Here is a 15,108-nt window from a genome sequence, read left to right as displayed (position 1 = left end):
CGTCCAGATTTTTCTCTCTTTCTGCACACAATCCCAGAAAATAAATCCCATTCTCATGGCTGAAGGGCATATTCTCAAACACAATTACACACAGATGCTCATTCTCTCTCTTTCTCGGAGACACCCACACACTCCGGGCCTCACAAACACACACTTGACGAAGAGAACAACAGGACTTGGCGATTGAAGGAGCAGCTGCTCTCTTAGGTCAGATTACAGTTACAGTAAACATTTTTGACTCTCTTGACAGGGCTGGAGACACTGCCTTACCCTTGACCAGCCCACACACACAGACACAGATACACACTCTTGCTCTTCCTCTCTCTAATCAAAGGCAGCTTATTTTACCACTGGGTTACAGTACACACACAGGTTTAAATCCATTTAAAAATGTTCCATTTCAACAGTTGAAAAGGAAAGTGAGCTGCCTATTGAGTAGCCTAGTCGAGTCTTGCCTCTGAGAGGAAAGAGACGGAGAGAGGGCCCAAGACACTGCCAACCCTCCCTCCCTAACTCCCTCCCCTCCTAGACTCCCAAGAGTATGAGAGCCCCATCTCAGAGCACTAGAGGAGCTCTCCCTCCCCCTCCTCTTCCCTCCCCTGTCTGTGTTTGGCCCTAATAAATTCTCTCCAGCTCCTCCAATAACTTCCTCCTACTTCCTCTTTGGCACAGCTCTCAGGAAACAATCAGGGCTGAGGGTGAGAGGAGGGCTGGACGACCAACAGCTCACACAGCAAGAGGCAGAGGGAGGGAAGGGAGATAGAGAGAGGAAAAAGAGAAGGAGAGACAGAGAGAGTAGGGAAAAGAGAGAGTGAGGCAGAAAGAGAGAGGGTAGAGGGGCTTATATTTATAGTCAGTAAGGCAGTTCACAGCTTGATACCATTTCGAATTCCCCCAAAAAGGCATGTTTGAGATGGAAAAGTCTGAAATCAAACAACATATTTCCAAGTCTGACAGAAGGAGATATAACATTTCAATCTTTCACAATCTGCCTTGACACATGAAAAAAGTATTCATTGAAGTACAAAACATCAAGCCAGGGCCTGAATGGGGCAGTAATTGACGAATAGCAGCAGGTAGCCTAGCGGTTAAGAGCATTGAGAACGAAAACTCACTGGTTTGAATCCCCAGGCCGGCAAGGTATAAAAATCTGCCGTTCTGCCCATGGGCAAGACAGTTAACCCCCAACAACAACTGCTCCCTGGGCACTGATGACGTGGACCTCAATTAAGGCACCTCTCTGATTCAGAGGTTGGTTGAAGGTATTCAGATGTGTAACTGACTAGGTATACCCCTTTCCTAGTACAACACAGACTAGGGTCTACCTCAGTGTCTTTTATTTGATTTTAGTCATTTAGCAAACACACATATCCAGAGCAACTTAAATGTGCAATTAGGGTTAAGTGCCTTGCTCAAGGGCACATCTACAGATTTTTCACCTAGTCGGCACGGGGATTCAAACCAGCGACCTTTCGGTTACTGCCCTGTCTTAACCGCTTGGCTACCTACGGGCCCCATGGAGTAAAGCCTTAATCTGGCCCACAAACAGAGGAAAGACTGACAAAGCAGGGAGCGCCAGACTGCTTCTTTTACAGCCTGATTCAGCAGTTTAATCTGACATTTTCCAGGGAGCGTTGCAGAGCAGTCATCCTCTCCTCCTAGCCTGAGTTGGTCATTCTGTGGTGAGACCAGCGGTTTGGTGCCCTAATCTGTGAAACTTTTACGACATGCGTAATTTATGCACAAGTATACACGCTAATAAGGCCACTCATCTACCCATATCAATTATGGAGTCTGGCTACATAGCTAAGATGTGGTATTTGCATCGCAGGAACAATAAGGAAGTTGAGAAGAGAGAGGGGATTTTAATAAATAAAGGAACAAACTTTCAAACCCAAACCCAGAGGTGATCATCATTTTAAAATGACTTCACAGCCTTTGTGTAGCCTAGAACTCTTTTAACAGACAAATCATGTTGATCCTTTAAACAACACTTCTAGACAAGTATGATGCTTAGTATGGTTTAAATTGTTCAGTAAGTGTGTGGTTTGGTTTTAAAGGGGTCGTCCTCCAAATCCACACTCTGAAGGTAGGGACTAAGAGCAAGGCTTCGTTTGAGTGAGTGCCCCTTAAAGTCAATGGAGAACCACTCCAACACAATGGCCACACACATCAGGCATAGGACTAGATCCCATATAGCCATGCCCAGATTGTTGCCTCCGTCATTTATAATGAACACCAGCTAGAAACCCAAACTAACAAACAGATGCATACTCTCCTGCTCACTGCTATATGAAGCATGGGTCATTGGGCCCACAGAGTTCTGTTGTCATTTTCTGGATACGTACATTAGAGATTTGGAGCTGGTCGCAACAAGAGCAACCAAAATTTTTAGCCATTTGGGACAAACAGACACAAAGGCTTTCCTGTTCTAGGTCACTCCCAAGCGCCTCCATTGAGTAGTTGGGGAGGCCAGAAGTCTTATCTGTTAGATAGGACCTTGCTGAATTTGGAGAATATGTAAACAAGCCCATGCACTCAATGCATTAACTTTAATCAAATGTTGATTAATGGTATTGTAATTAGGCTACTAAGACACAGTAATTGCTGAGGGGTACATTGAATTGGACTCTGGAAAAAAGGATAGCATCAAATACGGTATGTTTATAACCAAATCATAGAGGATTGAACTGGGCTGTAGCCCGTTCCTGCAGGCGAATGACCTCGTGGCCTCATGGGTGGAATGTTATTCATATTTTTCAGAATTTCATAATAAAAAATAAAAAAAATAAACCCAACGAAAATCCTGTGTTTCTATGTCAAACAGTTTTGTTATGCACTATTTATACAAAAGTATGTGGACACCCCTTCAAATGTATGGATTCATCTATTTTAACCATACCTGTTGCTGACAGGTGTACAAAATTACGTTAAATCAACTAATTTTAAGGGGTGTCCACAAACCTTTGCATATATAGTAGAGGTCGACCAATTAATCGGAATGGCCTATTAATTAGGGCCGATTTCAAGTTTTCATAACAATCGGAAATCTGTATTTTTGGGCGCCGGTTTATTTTATTTTATTAAAAAATATATATATTATACCTTTATTTAAGTAGGCAAGTCGGTTAAGAACACATTCTTATTTTCAACGACGGCCTAGGAACGGTGGGTTAATTGCCTCATTCAGGGGCAGAACGACAGATTTTCACCTTGTCAAATCAGGGGATCCAATCTTACAACCTTACAGTTAACTAGTCCAACGCAATAACGACCTGCCTCTCTCTCGTTGGAACTCCACAAGGAGACTGCCTGTTACGCGAATGCAGTAAGCCAAGGTAAGTTGCTAGCTAGCATTAAACTTATCTTATAAAAAACAATCAATCATAATCACTAGTTAACTACACATGGTTGATGATATTACTAGATATTATCTATTGTGTCCTGCGTTGTGTAACGGATGTGAAATAGTTAGCGGTGGTGCGCGCTAAATAGCGTTTCAATCGGTGACGTCACTTGCTCTGAGACCTTGAAGTAGTGGTTCCCCTTGCTCTGCAAGGGCCGCGGCTTTTGTGGAGCGATGGGTAACGATGCTTCGTGGGTGACTGTTGTTGATGTGTGCAGAGGGTCCCTGGTTCAAGCCCGGGTATGGGCGAGGGGACGGTTTAAAGTTATACTGTTACATTGATGCTGTTGACCCGGGTCACTGGTTGATGCGGAAAAGGAGGAGGTCAAAAGGGGGGTGAGTGTAACGGATGCGAAACTGCTAGCTAGTTAGCGATGGTGCGCGCTAAATAGCGTTTCAATCGGTGACGTCACTTGCTCTGAGACCTTGAAGTAGTAGTTCCCCTTGCTCTGCAAGGGCCGCGGCTTTTGTGGAGCGATGGGTAACGATGCTTTGTGCGTGACTGTTGTTGATGTGTGCAGACTGTCCCTGGTTCGCGCCCGGGTATGGGCGAGGGGACGGTCTAAAGTTATACTGTTACAGTTGCATATAATCTGACTGAGCATACAAGTATCTAAGTATCTGACTGAGCGGTGGTAGGCAGAAGCAGGCCCGTAAACATTCATTCAAACAGCACTTTCGTGCATTTTGCCAGCAGCTCTTCGTTGTGCGTCAAGCATTGCGCTGTTTATGACTTCACGCCTATCAACTCCCGAGATGAGGCTGGTGTAACCGAAGTGAAATGGCTAGCTAGTTAGCGCGCGCTAATAGGGTTTCAAACGTCACTCGCTCTGAGCCTTCTAGTAGTTGTTCCCCTTGCTCTGCATGGGTAACACTGCTTCGAGGGTGGCCGTTGTCGTTGTGTTGCTGGTTCGAGCCCAGGGAGGAGCGAGGGGAGGGACGGAAGCTATACTGTTACACTGGCAATACTAAAGTGCCTATCTAACATCTAATAGTCAAAGGTTAATGAAATACAAATGGTATAGAGGGAAATAATCCTATAATTCCTATAATAACTACAACCTAAAACTTCTTACCTGGAAATATTGAAGACTCATGTTAAAAGGAACCACAAGCTTTCATATGTTCTCATGTTCTGAGCAAGGAACTGAAACGTTAGCTTTCTTACATAGCACATATTGCACTTTTACTTTCTTCTCCAACACTTTGTTTTTGCATTATTTGAACCAACTTGAACATGTTTCATTATTTTTTATTTATTTGAGGCTAAATTGATTTTATTGATGTATTATATTAAGTTCAAATAAGTGTTCATTCAGTATTGTTGTAATTGTCATTATTACAAATAAAAATATAAAAAAATTGTCTGATTAATCGGTATCGGCTTTTTTGGGCCTCCAATAATTGGTATCGGTATTGAAAAATCATAATCGGTCGACCTCTAATATATAGTATACAGTTGAAGTCAGAAGTTTACATACATCTTACCCAAATACATTTAAACCCAGTTTTTCACAATTCCTGACATTTAATCCAAGTAAAAATGCCCTATCTTAGGTCAGTTAGATCCACCACTTTATTTTAAGAATGTGAAATGTCAGAATAATAGTAGAGAGAATTATTTATATCAGCTTTTATTTCTTTCATCACATTCCCAGTGGGTCAGAAGTTTACATACACTTAATTAGTATTTGGTAACATTGCCTTTAAATTGTTTAACTTGGGTCAAACGTTTCGGGTAGCCTTCCACAAGCTTCCCACAATAAGTTGGGTGAATTTTGGCACATTCCTCCTGACAGAGCTGGTGTGCCTGAGTCAGGTTTGTTGGCCTCCTTGCATGCACAGGCTTTTTCAGTTCTGCCGACAGATTTTTCTATAGGATTGAGGTCAGGGCTTTGTGATGGCCACTCCAACACCTTGACTTTGTTGTCCTTAAACCATTTGCCACAACTTTGAAAGTATGCTTGGGGTCATTGTCCATTTGGAAAACCCATTTGCGACCAAGCTTTAACTTCCTGATTGATGTCTTGAGATCTTGCTTCAATAAATACACATAATTTTCCATCCTCATGATGCCATCTATTTTGTGAAGTGCACCAGTCCCTCCTGCAGCAAAGCACCCCCACAACATGATGCTGCCACCCCCGTGTTTCACGGTTGGGATGGTGATCTATAGCTTGCAAGCCTCCCCCTTTTTCCTCCAAACATAACAGTGGTCATTATGGTCAAACAGTTCAATTTTTCTTTCATCAGACCAGAGGACATTTTTCCAAAAAGTATGATCTTTGTCCCCATGTGCAGTTGCAAACCGTAGTCTGGCTTTTTTATGGCGGTTTTGGAGCAGTGGCTTCTTCCTTGATGAGAGGCCTTTCAGGATTTGTCAATATCAGACTCGTTTTACTGTGGATATAGATACTTTTGTACCAGTTTCTTCCAGCGTCTTCACAAGGTCTTTGCTGATGTTCTGGGATCGATTTTCACTTTTCGCACCAAAGTACGTTCATCTCTAGGAGACAGAACACGTCTCCTTCCTGAGCGGTATGATGGCAGCGTGCTCCCATGGTGTTTATACTTGCGCACTATTGTTTGTACAGATGAACATTCAGGCATTTGGAAATTGCTCCCAATAATGAACCAGACTTGTGGAGGTCTACAATGTTTTTCTGAGGTCTTCGCTGATTTCTTTTGATTTTCCCATGATATCAAGCAAAGAGGCACTGAGTTTGAAGGTAGTCCTTGAAATACATCCACAGGTACACCTCCAATTGACTCAAATGATGTCAATTAGCCTATCAGAAGCTTCTAAAGCCATTACATACTTTTCTGGAATTTTCCAAGCTGTTTAAAGGCACAGTCAACTTAGTGTATGTAAACTTCTGACCCACTGGAATTGTGATACAGTGAATTAATTCTAAGTGAAATAATCTGCCTATAAACAATTGTTGGAAAAATTACTTGTGTCATACACAAAGTAGATGTCCTAACCAACTTGCCAAAACTATAGTTTGTTAACAAGAAATTTGTGGAGTGGTTGAAAAACAATTTTTAATGACTCCAACCTAAGTGTATGTAAACTTCTGACTTCAACTGTATATACGTTGTAATATTGGGATGCAAACTTAGAATTGAATACATTTAAACTCTATACCTGACATGGTACAGGTGTCTTCTTTTAAGCCCATAATCATGTGTGTGAGGTGTATACTTTTGTTTCAAAGTAGATTTGTTAACGACTACCAAGAAACACTGTGTGATCCTGATTTAGCCCATTGCAGTAAAAGGTTAAATTAAGTTTCCCAAATTAATATCCTTAATGATACAACTAATATGCACTCTTGAGGCCTGAGTTAGATTGTTATACCATGTTGTAAAGGCCAGTTTGCTCTGAGGCTCTATCTGTGTCACAAGTGGTATTTGTTCAGACCTCTGTTGACAGAAAGGTAAGTGCCACCATTTGGAAGACCACTTCTGGGGATGGTGCTAAAAGGCAACCAACGTCTGCACAAATGGGCAGAGCTCATTAGTCATTCTTCTGTGGCTTCAACACAAACCAGTGAAGTAGGGTTGTCCCGACAAAAAAAAACTTGAGTCGACCTAGAGTAATCTGTTTAATAAAATCAACTATATGTATGCTACTGGGCTTGTCTGATGCTTTAAGCATACAGTGATTAAATAATTAAGACACACAAATGACTCAATATGGAACCAGAAATCAAGATAGCCTAACCAGAAGAAGATAAAAACAGTTCCCGTCCCTCCTCCTCCCGCTGCTGCTGGCCTTCACATATTCTGCTGTTATGCTCCTGTAGTTGCCGGTAGATAATAGGCCACTTTATCTACCGATCTGCGTGCCAGTTATGATTTTGCAACAGTATGCAAATGTTTGTGGAACAGTTTCATTTAATTTACAATAAAGTATTTGTATCTCAAAATCCTTATCATGTGGTTAATCAAAACTCTAAAAGAAACTTATATTGCCATTAGCAACTATGTAAAAATAGCCTACATAAAAGCTAACAAATAAAAACATTGTTGACTGTAAGTAGAAAATATCCTGATAAAAATAAATAGACTAAAAATCACATTGGCTATGCATGGCCTGTCTGCAAGGAACTTGAGGAACTATTGTCATTCTCAATGTATGTCAAAACAGACTTTGTTTTCTTGCTGTTTGAGATGAAGAAAAACACAAATATTATAGACTATATTGCAGTACAGAAAATAGCCCATTTTATTCATGACCATTAAAACCACAGTTGTGGCAACATAAAAAAGATTTCCCTGATTACATTGTTAAATTACCCAAGAGAGTGACACAAAACGTGCAAAATGCATGAAGATCTGAGTGAATGCCTGGACAGTAGCTGTGTTCTAATTTAATATGAAATAGCCACATCATCACCCCCCAAAGGGCTATTTGACCAAGAAGGAGAGTGATGGAGTGCTGCATCAGATGATCTGGCCTCCACAATCACCCCACCCCAACCCAATTGAGATGGTGTGGGATGAGTTGGACCGCAGAGTGAAGGAAAAGCAGCCAAAAAGTGCTCAGCATAAGTGGGACCTCCTTCAAGACTGTTGGAAAAGCATTCCAGGTGAAGCTGGTTTAGAGAATGCCAAGAGTGTGCAAAGCTGTCATCAAGGCAAAGGGTGGCTACTTTGAAGAATCTCAAATATAACAAATATTTTGATTTGTTTAACACTTTTTTGGTTAGTACATGATTCCATGTGTTATTTCATAGTTTTGACCTCTTCACTATTATTCTACAATGTAGAAAATAGTAAAAATAAAGAAAAACCCTTAAATGAGTAGGTGTGTCCAACCTTTTGACTGGTACTGTATATTATCAGCTTTTGCATTGGAAAATGACATGTTGTAAGTAGGGCTGGGAAATATCAGGGACATCACAATACGATTTTATAACAATACTTATGTGCCAATTTGATATGTATTGCAATTCTCACGATTCTTACAATTCTATATGTTACATTTACATTTACGTCATTTAGCAGACGCTCTTATCCAGAGCGACTTACAAATTGGTGCTTTCACCTTATGACATCCAGTGGAACAGCCACTTTACAATAGTGCATCTAGGTCTTTTAAGGGGGGAGGGAGGGGGGAAGGATTACTTTATCCTATCCTAGGTATTCCTAGTATTGCAATTCGATTCTGTGGTTTTATTGCGATTCGATGTTCCAAATATGTCTGCTGCAGAAGGCCAAGAGGGAGCCATGAGAAAACAAGTTTTGATCAGTCATGGAAATAAAAATACTAAAGACAAATTGGCTCCCTATTTAAAAAATAACATAGAGAGCAAGCTATGAAGGAATAATAATGCAGTATGATGCAGGTACAGCCGACTAGAGCAAAAATAATATTGCGATGTTGACAAAACGATACGATATCTCGTCAAAAATAATATCTTCTAGGTCTAACTGTATTTTTAATATCTGCACTTAACAGTCTTACCTCCATTCTGTTTTGAAACAAAAGCCCCTGCTCAGTGCTTGTTCACGAACCTGGGATGGAACAGGTTAATTAAATTATTGCTTCAACCGATGGCCTGAGGAACTACAGCAAGGAAGACCAACAAAGAAACGAGTCACTTTAACAGGATATTGTTCAAATAATCTAATAATTGACCAGGAGCCTTAAAGCAGACAGGCAACTATGGCCTTTTGCCTTAAAAGTAAAGCTGCAAGATGTAAAACAAATACTTAGCCCATGGAATAGATTCAGAGTGAGTTGCAGTGTTGCAGTTTGTTTGAGAAGAGCTGATTGGGACTGAGAGCAAGAGCATTAGCCCACTACATGCGTGTTGCATAAACACACTGAGAACAGAGGATCTGTTACAGCAGCAGATTTACCCTCCTCTTCTCCATCCCCATCTAAAATATCACACCTTCATTCACCAATGATGCTTCCATTACTTTCTTCTATTTCCACATGTTCAGAGAGAAAGTATTTTGGTCCAGCTTTGTAGATATTAAAGGGTATTAAGTGTGATCAATCTTCAATCTCAACTTTCACCCAAGTGTTCACGTTGGATTACAATCAAATGTTATTGGTCACATACACATTATTAGCAGATGTTATTGCGGGTGTAGCGAAGTGCTTGTGTTCCTAGTTCCAACAGTGCAGTAAACAATTCTACCACAGGAAACTGAAATCAACAACATGTAACTTCAAATTATGGTCTGATGGGTTCTGTTTTATAACGGACCACCCAAAATAGGTAAAGACAATACTTTATTCCCCTGGTTTCATGTCACCATGTTTTGCCAGTAAGTGTATAAATGATTAATAACGGCCACAAAACTGTCTTTTACTTGTTTGTGCATGTAGCTCCAATTACTTCACTGTCAAGCCTAAAAAAAAGTGTTCCAAAGGGGTTATTCGGCTGTCCCCATAGGGTAACCCTTTTTGGTTGCAGGTAGAACCCTTTTTGGTTCTAGGTAGAACCCTTTTGGGTATCCATATAGAACTCTATATTGAAAGTGTTGTACATGGAACCAAAAAGGGTTCTGCCTGACACCAAAAGGGTTCTACTGGAACTCAAAAGGGTTCTACTGGAACTCAAAAGGGTTCTACTGGAACTCGAAAAGGGTTCTACTGGAACTCAAAAGGGTACTACTGGAACTTTAAAGGGTTGTATGGGGACTGCCGAATAACCCTTTTAGGTTCTAGATAGCACCTTTTTTTCTAAGAGTGTAGGGTAAAATATGCTCGATTGTTTTTTTGTTTGGTTGCACTATTGGTTGCATTACTGGTTGCACTATTGGTTGCACTACTATGATACAAAGCAGGCTGCACTATAATATGTGGGCCAGACAGCTTGCGCCCTGGCGTCTGCCATCCAGCACATGTTGATTTTATCCACGAACACCAGACGCAATCAGGACAACCAGGTTGAAATGCCAACTATATTAGCTAGCTATCTTGCTGTTGCTCGCTAATTTGTCCTGGGATATAAACATTGGGTTGTTATTTTACCTGAAATGCACAAGGTCCTCTACTCTGACAATTAATCCACAGATAAAAGGGTAAACCGAGTCGTCATCTCTCCTCCTTCAGGCTTCTTCTTCTTTGGACTTTATATGGCGGTTGGCAACCAACTTTAAGGTGCATTACCACTACCAACTGGACTGGAGTGTGGACCTCAGTTCACCTTTCAATCACCCATGTGGGTATATGCTCCTAAAAAACAATGAGGAGATGGCAGAGGCGTGATTCGCAGCGTGTCAATCCTCACAAATCAAACCAAGTTCTATTTTAGCGACTGGCTACGCAGATGCTCGTTGACGCGCGCAAGCAGTGTGGGTGCAGTGACTGAAGAACATGTATGTGTAAATATATATATCGCTTCGGACACGCGACGCGAGCGGTGTAGTCAGCATTTAAGGCATCACCTCTAATATATGGAAGTATACTGAACAAAAGTATGAACACAACATGCAACATTACATAAGGAAATACAGATATGCATCTGTTAGACACAGATACCGTAAAAAAAAGTAGGGGTGTGGATCAGAAAACCAGTCAGTATCTGGTGTGACCACCATTTGCCTCGTGCAAAGCGACACATCTCCTTCGCATAGAGTTGATCAGGCTGTTTATTGTGGCCTGTGGAATGTTGTCCCACTACTCTTCAATGGCTGTGAGAAGTTGCTGGATATTGGCGAGAACTGGAACACGCTGTCGTACACGTCGATCCAGAGCATCCCAATCCCCATGCTCAATGGGTGACATGTCTGGTGAGTCTGCAGGCCATGGAAGAACTGGGACATTTTCAGCATCCAGGAATTGTGTACAGATCAGTGCGACATGGTGCCGTGCATTATAATGCTGAAACATGAGGTGATGGCAGTGGATAAATGGCACAACAATGGACCTCAGGATCGCGTCACAGTATCTCTGTGCATTCAAATTGTCATCGATTGTGTTCTTTGTCCATAGCTTATGCCTGCCCATACCATAACCCAACCACTGCCACAGGGCACTTTGTTCACAACATTGACATCAGCAAACGACTCATCCACACGACGCCATTCACGTGTTATTGTTGTGAGGCCGGTTGGACGTACTGCCAAATTCCCTAAAACGACGATGGGAGGCAGCGTATGGTAGAGAAATTAACATTTAATGATTTGGGAACAGCTCTGGTGGACATTCCTGCAGTCAGCATGCCAATTGCACGCTCCATCAAAACTTGAGACATCTGTGGCATTGTGTTGTGTGACAAAACTAGTGTGGCTTTTTATTGTCCCCAGCACAAGGTGCACCTGTGTAATGATAATGCTGCTTAATCAGCTTCTTGATATGCCACATCTCTCAGTCGGATAGATTATCTTGGCAAAGGAGAAATGGTCACTAACAGAGACATAAACAAATTTGTGCACAAAATTTGAGAAATACGTTTTTTGCGCATATGTAAAATTTCTGGTATATTTTATTTCAGCTCATGAAACATGAGACCAACACTTTACATGTTGCATTTATATTTTTGTTCAGTGTGATTCACCAGACACACTTCCCTATTTTAGGGTTTAAACTCCAGAGTGGCACAGCGGTCTAAGGCACTGCATCTCAGTGGTGTCACTACAGACACCCTGGTTCAAATCCAGGCTCTATCACAACCGGCTGTGATTGAGAGTCCCATAGGGCGGCGCACAATTGGCACAGCGTCGTCTGGGTTTGGCCAGTGTAGGCTGTCATTAACTGACTTGCCTAGTTAAATATATATATATATATATTTTATAAAAACAATTCCAAAAATGTCCCTTCAACCTGTTGACTCTATGTCCCTCTGTCAGAATAAACACTGTTTCCCTATACTGAAACTCATATTGCCACAATGCTCCAACAGACATCACGCACTACACTTACTATATTATAGCTGGAGTACTAGTTCTATTAGGCAACACTTTTATCACAATCTCAACCAAATACTGTATGTCAACTTCAATCTGTACTGGAGACTGTATAGGCAAACACTGGTCTATCTCTTCGAGAGTCAGAGAAGGTGCAACTGTGACTGGGAGTGCCTGCAGTGCTTCAACAACTTGGACTACTCAGTCCATCTGAAAGATTTACAGCTGGGCATACAGGTTGCAGATGACCTGGGACTAGCGTTTGGAACTCTGTATGGATCCATTCTGTCAACTGTGTTCGTATGTCAATTATAAACAAGCCCTAAATTGTGATTTGGTGTGATTGCTTCGTATCGTTTGACCAAATGGTGATTGACTGGCTGTATCTTTCGAGTCGTGTCAAATATTTTGTAATAATCTGTTCTCGTTTCAGAGTGAATGGCTGATTTACCATTTGAATGTAACGTAGGAAACGTAGGAATGTAACGTTTGACAGTCTGAGATATAACAAAGACACAGAACATGCCTATAATGTCAACCGTAAATGTTAATAGGCTATTAAAATTACGTAGCGAGAAACCTGAAAGACAACATTCTATTTTTTGGCCAAACCTTTTGAATGACACTGAATGTGCTGTAGCATTGTTGTGTACACCTGTTTACACGATTGTTAAGAAAGAACAACAATAATAAATCCTAAGTAAAGCATCGCACAGATTTTTGTATTTCTAATAAGCAAAACAGGAAAAGTCTGTTTACCCAATCTTAACCAACAGCACACCATGAACATGTGATGATTGAAGAGGTATTTATACAGTCATACAATTAGAATTAGAATTATAAACAATTTCCATGCATTGAAAATCATAATATAAGGATTTCCAGTGAAACATCACTGGTCCCTGTGGAAGAGATGAAGACAGATCCACAACTCTAAAATACAAACCCCTTACTTAAACATTATTTACCCATACAACAGAAAGGATGGTTGAAAGAAACTGTTGGAAAGAATACGGTTTTCTTGAAATACCGTCAGTAGGCTACCGCGAAATGTTTTGATTCGAAATGTGCACTAATTTGTCTGTCCAAGCGGTTATTAAAGTGAGATGATGATGCATCTAACTGTCATGTAGCATTGACACCGCGGTAATAGGGTTTTTACCTGAGACTCTAAACTATTGGATGATATCATTTCACAAGTATTAATACAAATACTACTGTCCATTTGTCAGACTGTTTAGACTGTGGAGTAGTGTCTTGAAACAACATGTAACATACTAGAATCCTTCTCATCAAAGTCAGTAAGGGATACACATAAATTAATAATGCATCATTCATTAAGGCAAATACAAATACAAATGAATACTAAATAAAAAAATTAAACAGACGTTTAATGTGTTTTGGACAATAGAAAATACTTTCCATGTGTCCTAAGTAAATCTGAAAGTTTGTAGACAACAGTGCGTGTAGTGGGTGTTCTGGTGTGTGTCCTAAAGTTATGATGTGTTATGATATGATTGCTATATTTAGTCTCTGTTGTATATTTAAATATATTATTAACATGCATAAATAACCATGTCAAAATGTAGCAAGATCAGCAGTATATATGTGTTGCGTGAAACTGAGATTTGTTTTGTAAGTATTTCCATTTTCTGAAGAAAAAAAACTGTAAACCTGTATTGAACACATAACATAATAGATTACTGTAATAAGATGAAGAATACGATTAAATAAATGTTTATTCTTGACCTAGGCCTTGTAACGCGTATATGTTTTTGGTTAATTGACACAACATGTTTTTGGTTAGTGAAATGTCAACTTCTAAAGATGCAACAGCAGCTAGCAATATGCATTGGTTGGGGGGCTCGTATATGGCCTCTTCTCTTCGACACAATGTTACCAAATTGGGTGATTCACTTACCTATGGGGTGCAGTAAAACAGCGCGTAAAATATCGAGTTATGTATTCCTCCAATTTGCCTTTTTCTGTCTGTCAATCCTCGGGTATGTAAAGACTTGATTCTTATGGAGAACAAGTTAGGAGGAAAGTGATCAGGATCCAAGCAGCTATATGAAAAAGAAAGGAAACATGCTTGTTGTCCCATAGTTATGACAAAGAAAGCATTAGCCTACTAACGTCTTATGATTGTCAATGAGTAGTCAATAAAGTTAAATCTTAGCAAAGATGTCCTGCACAAAAAAAAAGTCACACACAATTTATATAGCCGATCAATCCGTTATTTTCTTCCTTCCCAAAGGCAAGGAGTTCCATGGAAAAATGCAAAAAATGACAATGATCTGAAAACTTCACCATGAGAGCATGAAAACTTCACCGAAAGCTCTTAAACAAAGGGAACAAATTCATGCTTACTCACCTTTTTTTGGAAGTCACCCCTCCTGACAAAAGCGAAGATAACTTACTTATTTTTATACTATATATTTTTTTGGCGCCTTATAGTTTTCAGTAATATTTCTCCTGGTTTGACAGAGTAAGTGGAATGTTAAGTATGACTTTGGTATGAAATCAATGAACGCACTACACTGGAAAACGAAGAAAAAAACGTTCAAGGAGGAGCCATTGGGTACCGTCAATCAAAATACTTGGGGGCAGTGCCTCCACTCAAATCTCCACCCCCATGACTTTTACTGCAGGATATTCCAGAGAAGTCTTTATCAATATATACTTATTCTTTGAAGTTGCCTTTTGTTCTCTGGCCGTGCCACATAAAATAACAACATGAACTATGCAGTAACATGTTTATAGTATCAGTAAATATCACATGACTTGTTTTGCTCAATGTGAAACTTTCTATGTCTATTATTAGACTA

General features: G+C 40.4%; 1 protein-coding gene across 6 annotated transcripts in view; it reads right to left on the bottom strand.

Annotated features, from left to right (window-relative positions):
- Positions 1-14,824, bottom strand: part of LOC115143490 (transcriptional enhancer factor TEF-5-like) — a 95,939-nt gene extending 81,115 nt beyond the window's left edge. For 5 of the 6 annotated variants that reach the window (XM_065002006.1, XM_065002009.1, XM_065002008.1 and 2 more), the window contains exons 1-2: positions 14,655-14,824; positions 14,202-14,346 (exon numbers count right to left, since the gene is read on the bottom strand). The gene's annotated coding sequence lies outside the window, so the exon portion shown is untranslated. The remainder of the gene's footprint in view (positions 1-14,201; positions 14,347-14,654) is intronic. The other variant, XM_065002011.1, reaches the window with a different exon arrangement.
- Positions 14,825-15,108: the final 284 nt, after the last annotated feature.

Source organism: Oncorhynchus nerka, linkage group LG15, assembly GCF_034236695.1.
Source record: "Oncorhynchus nerka isolate Pitt River linkage group LG15, Oner_Uvic_2.0, whole genome shotgun sequence".
Lineage (NCBI taxonomy): Eukaryota > Metazoa > Chordata > Actinopteri > Salmoniformes > Salmonidae > Oncorhynchus > Oncorhynchus nerka.
This window is presented reverse-complemented; position numbering and strand designations above follow the sequence as displayed.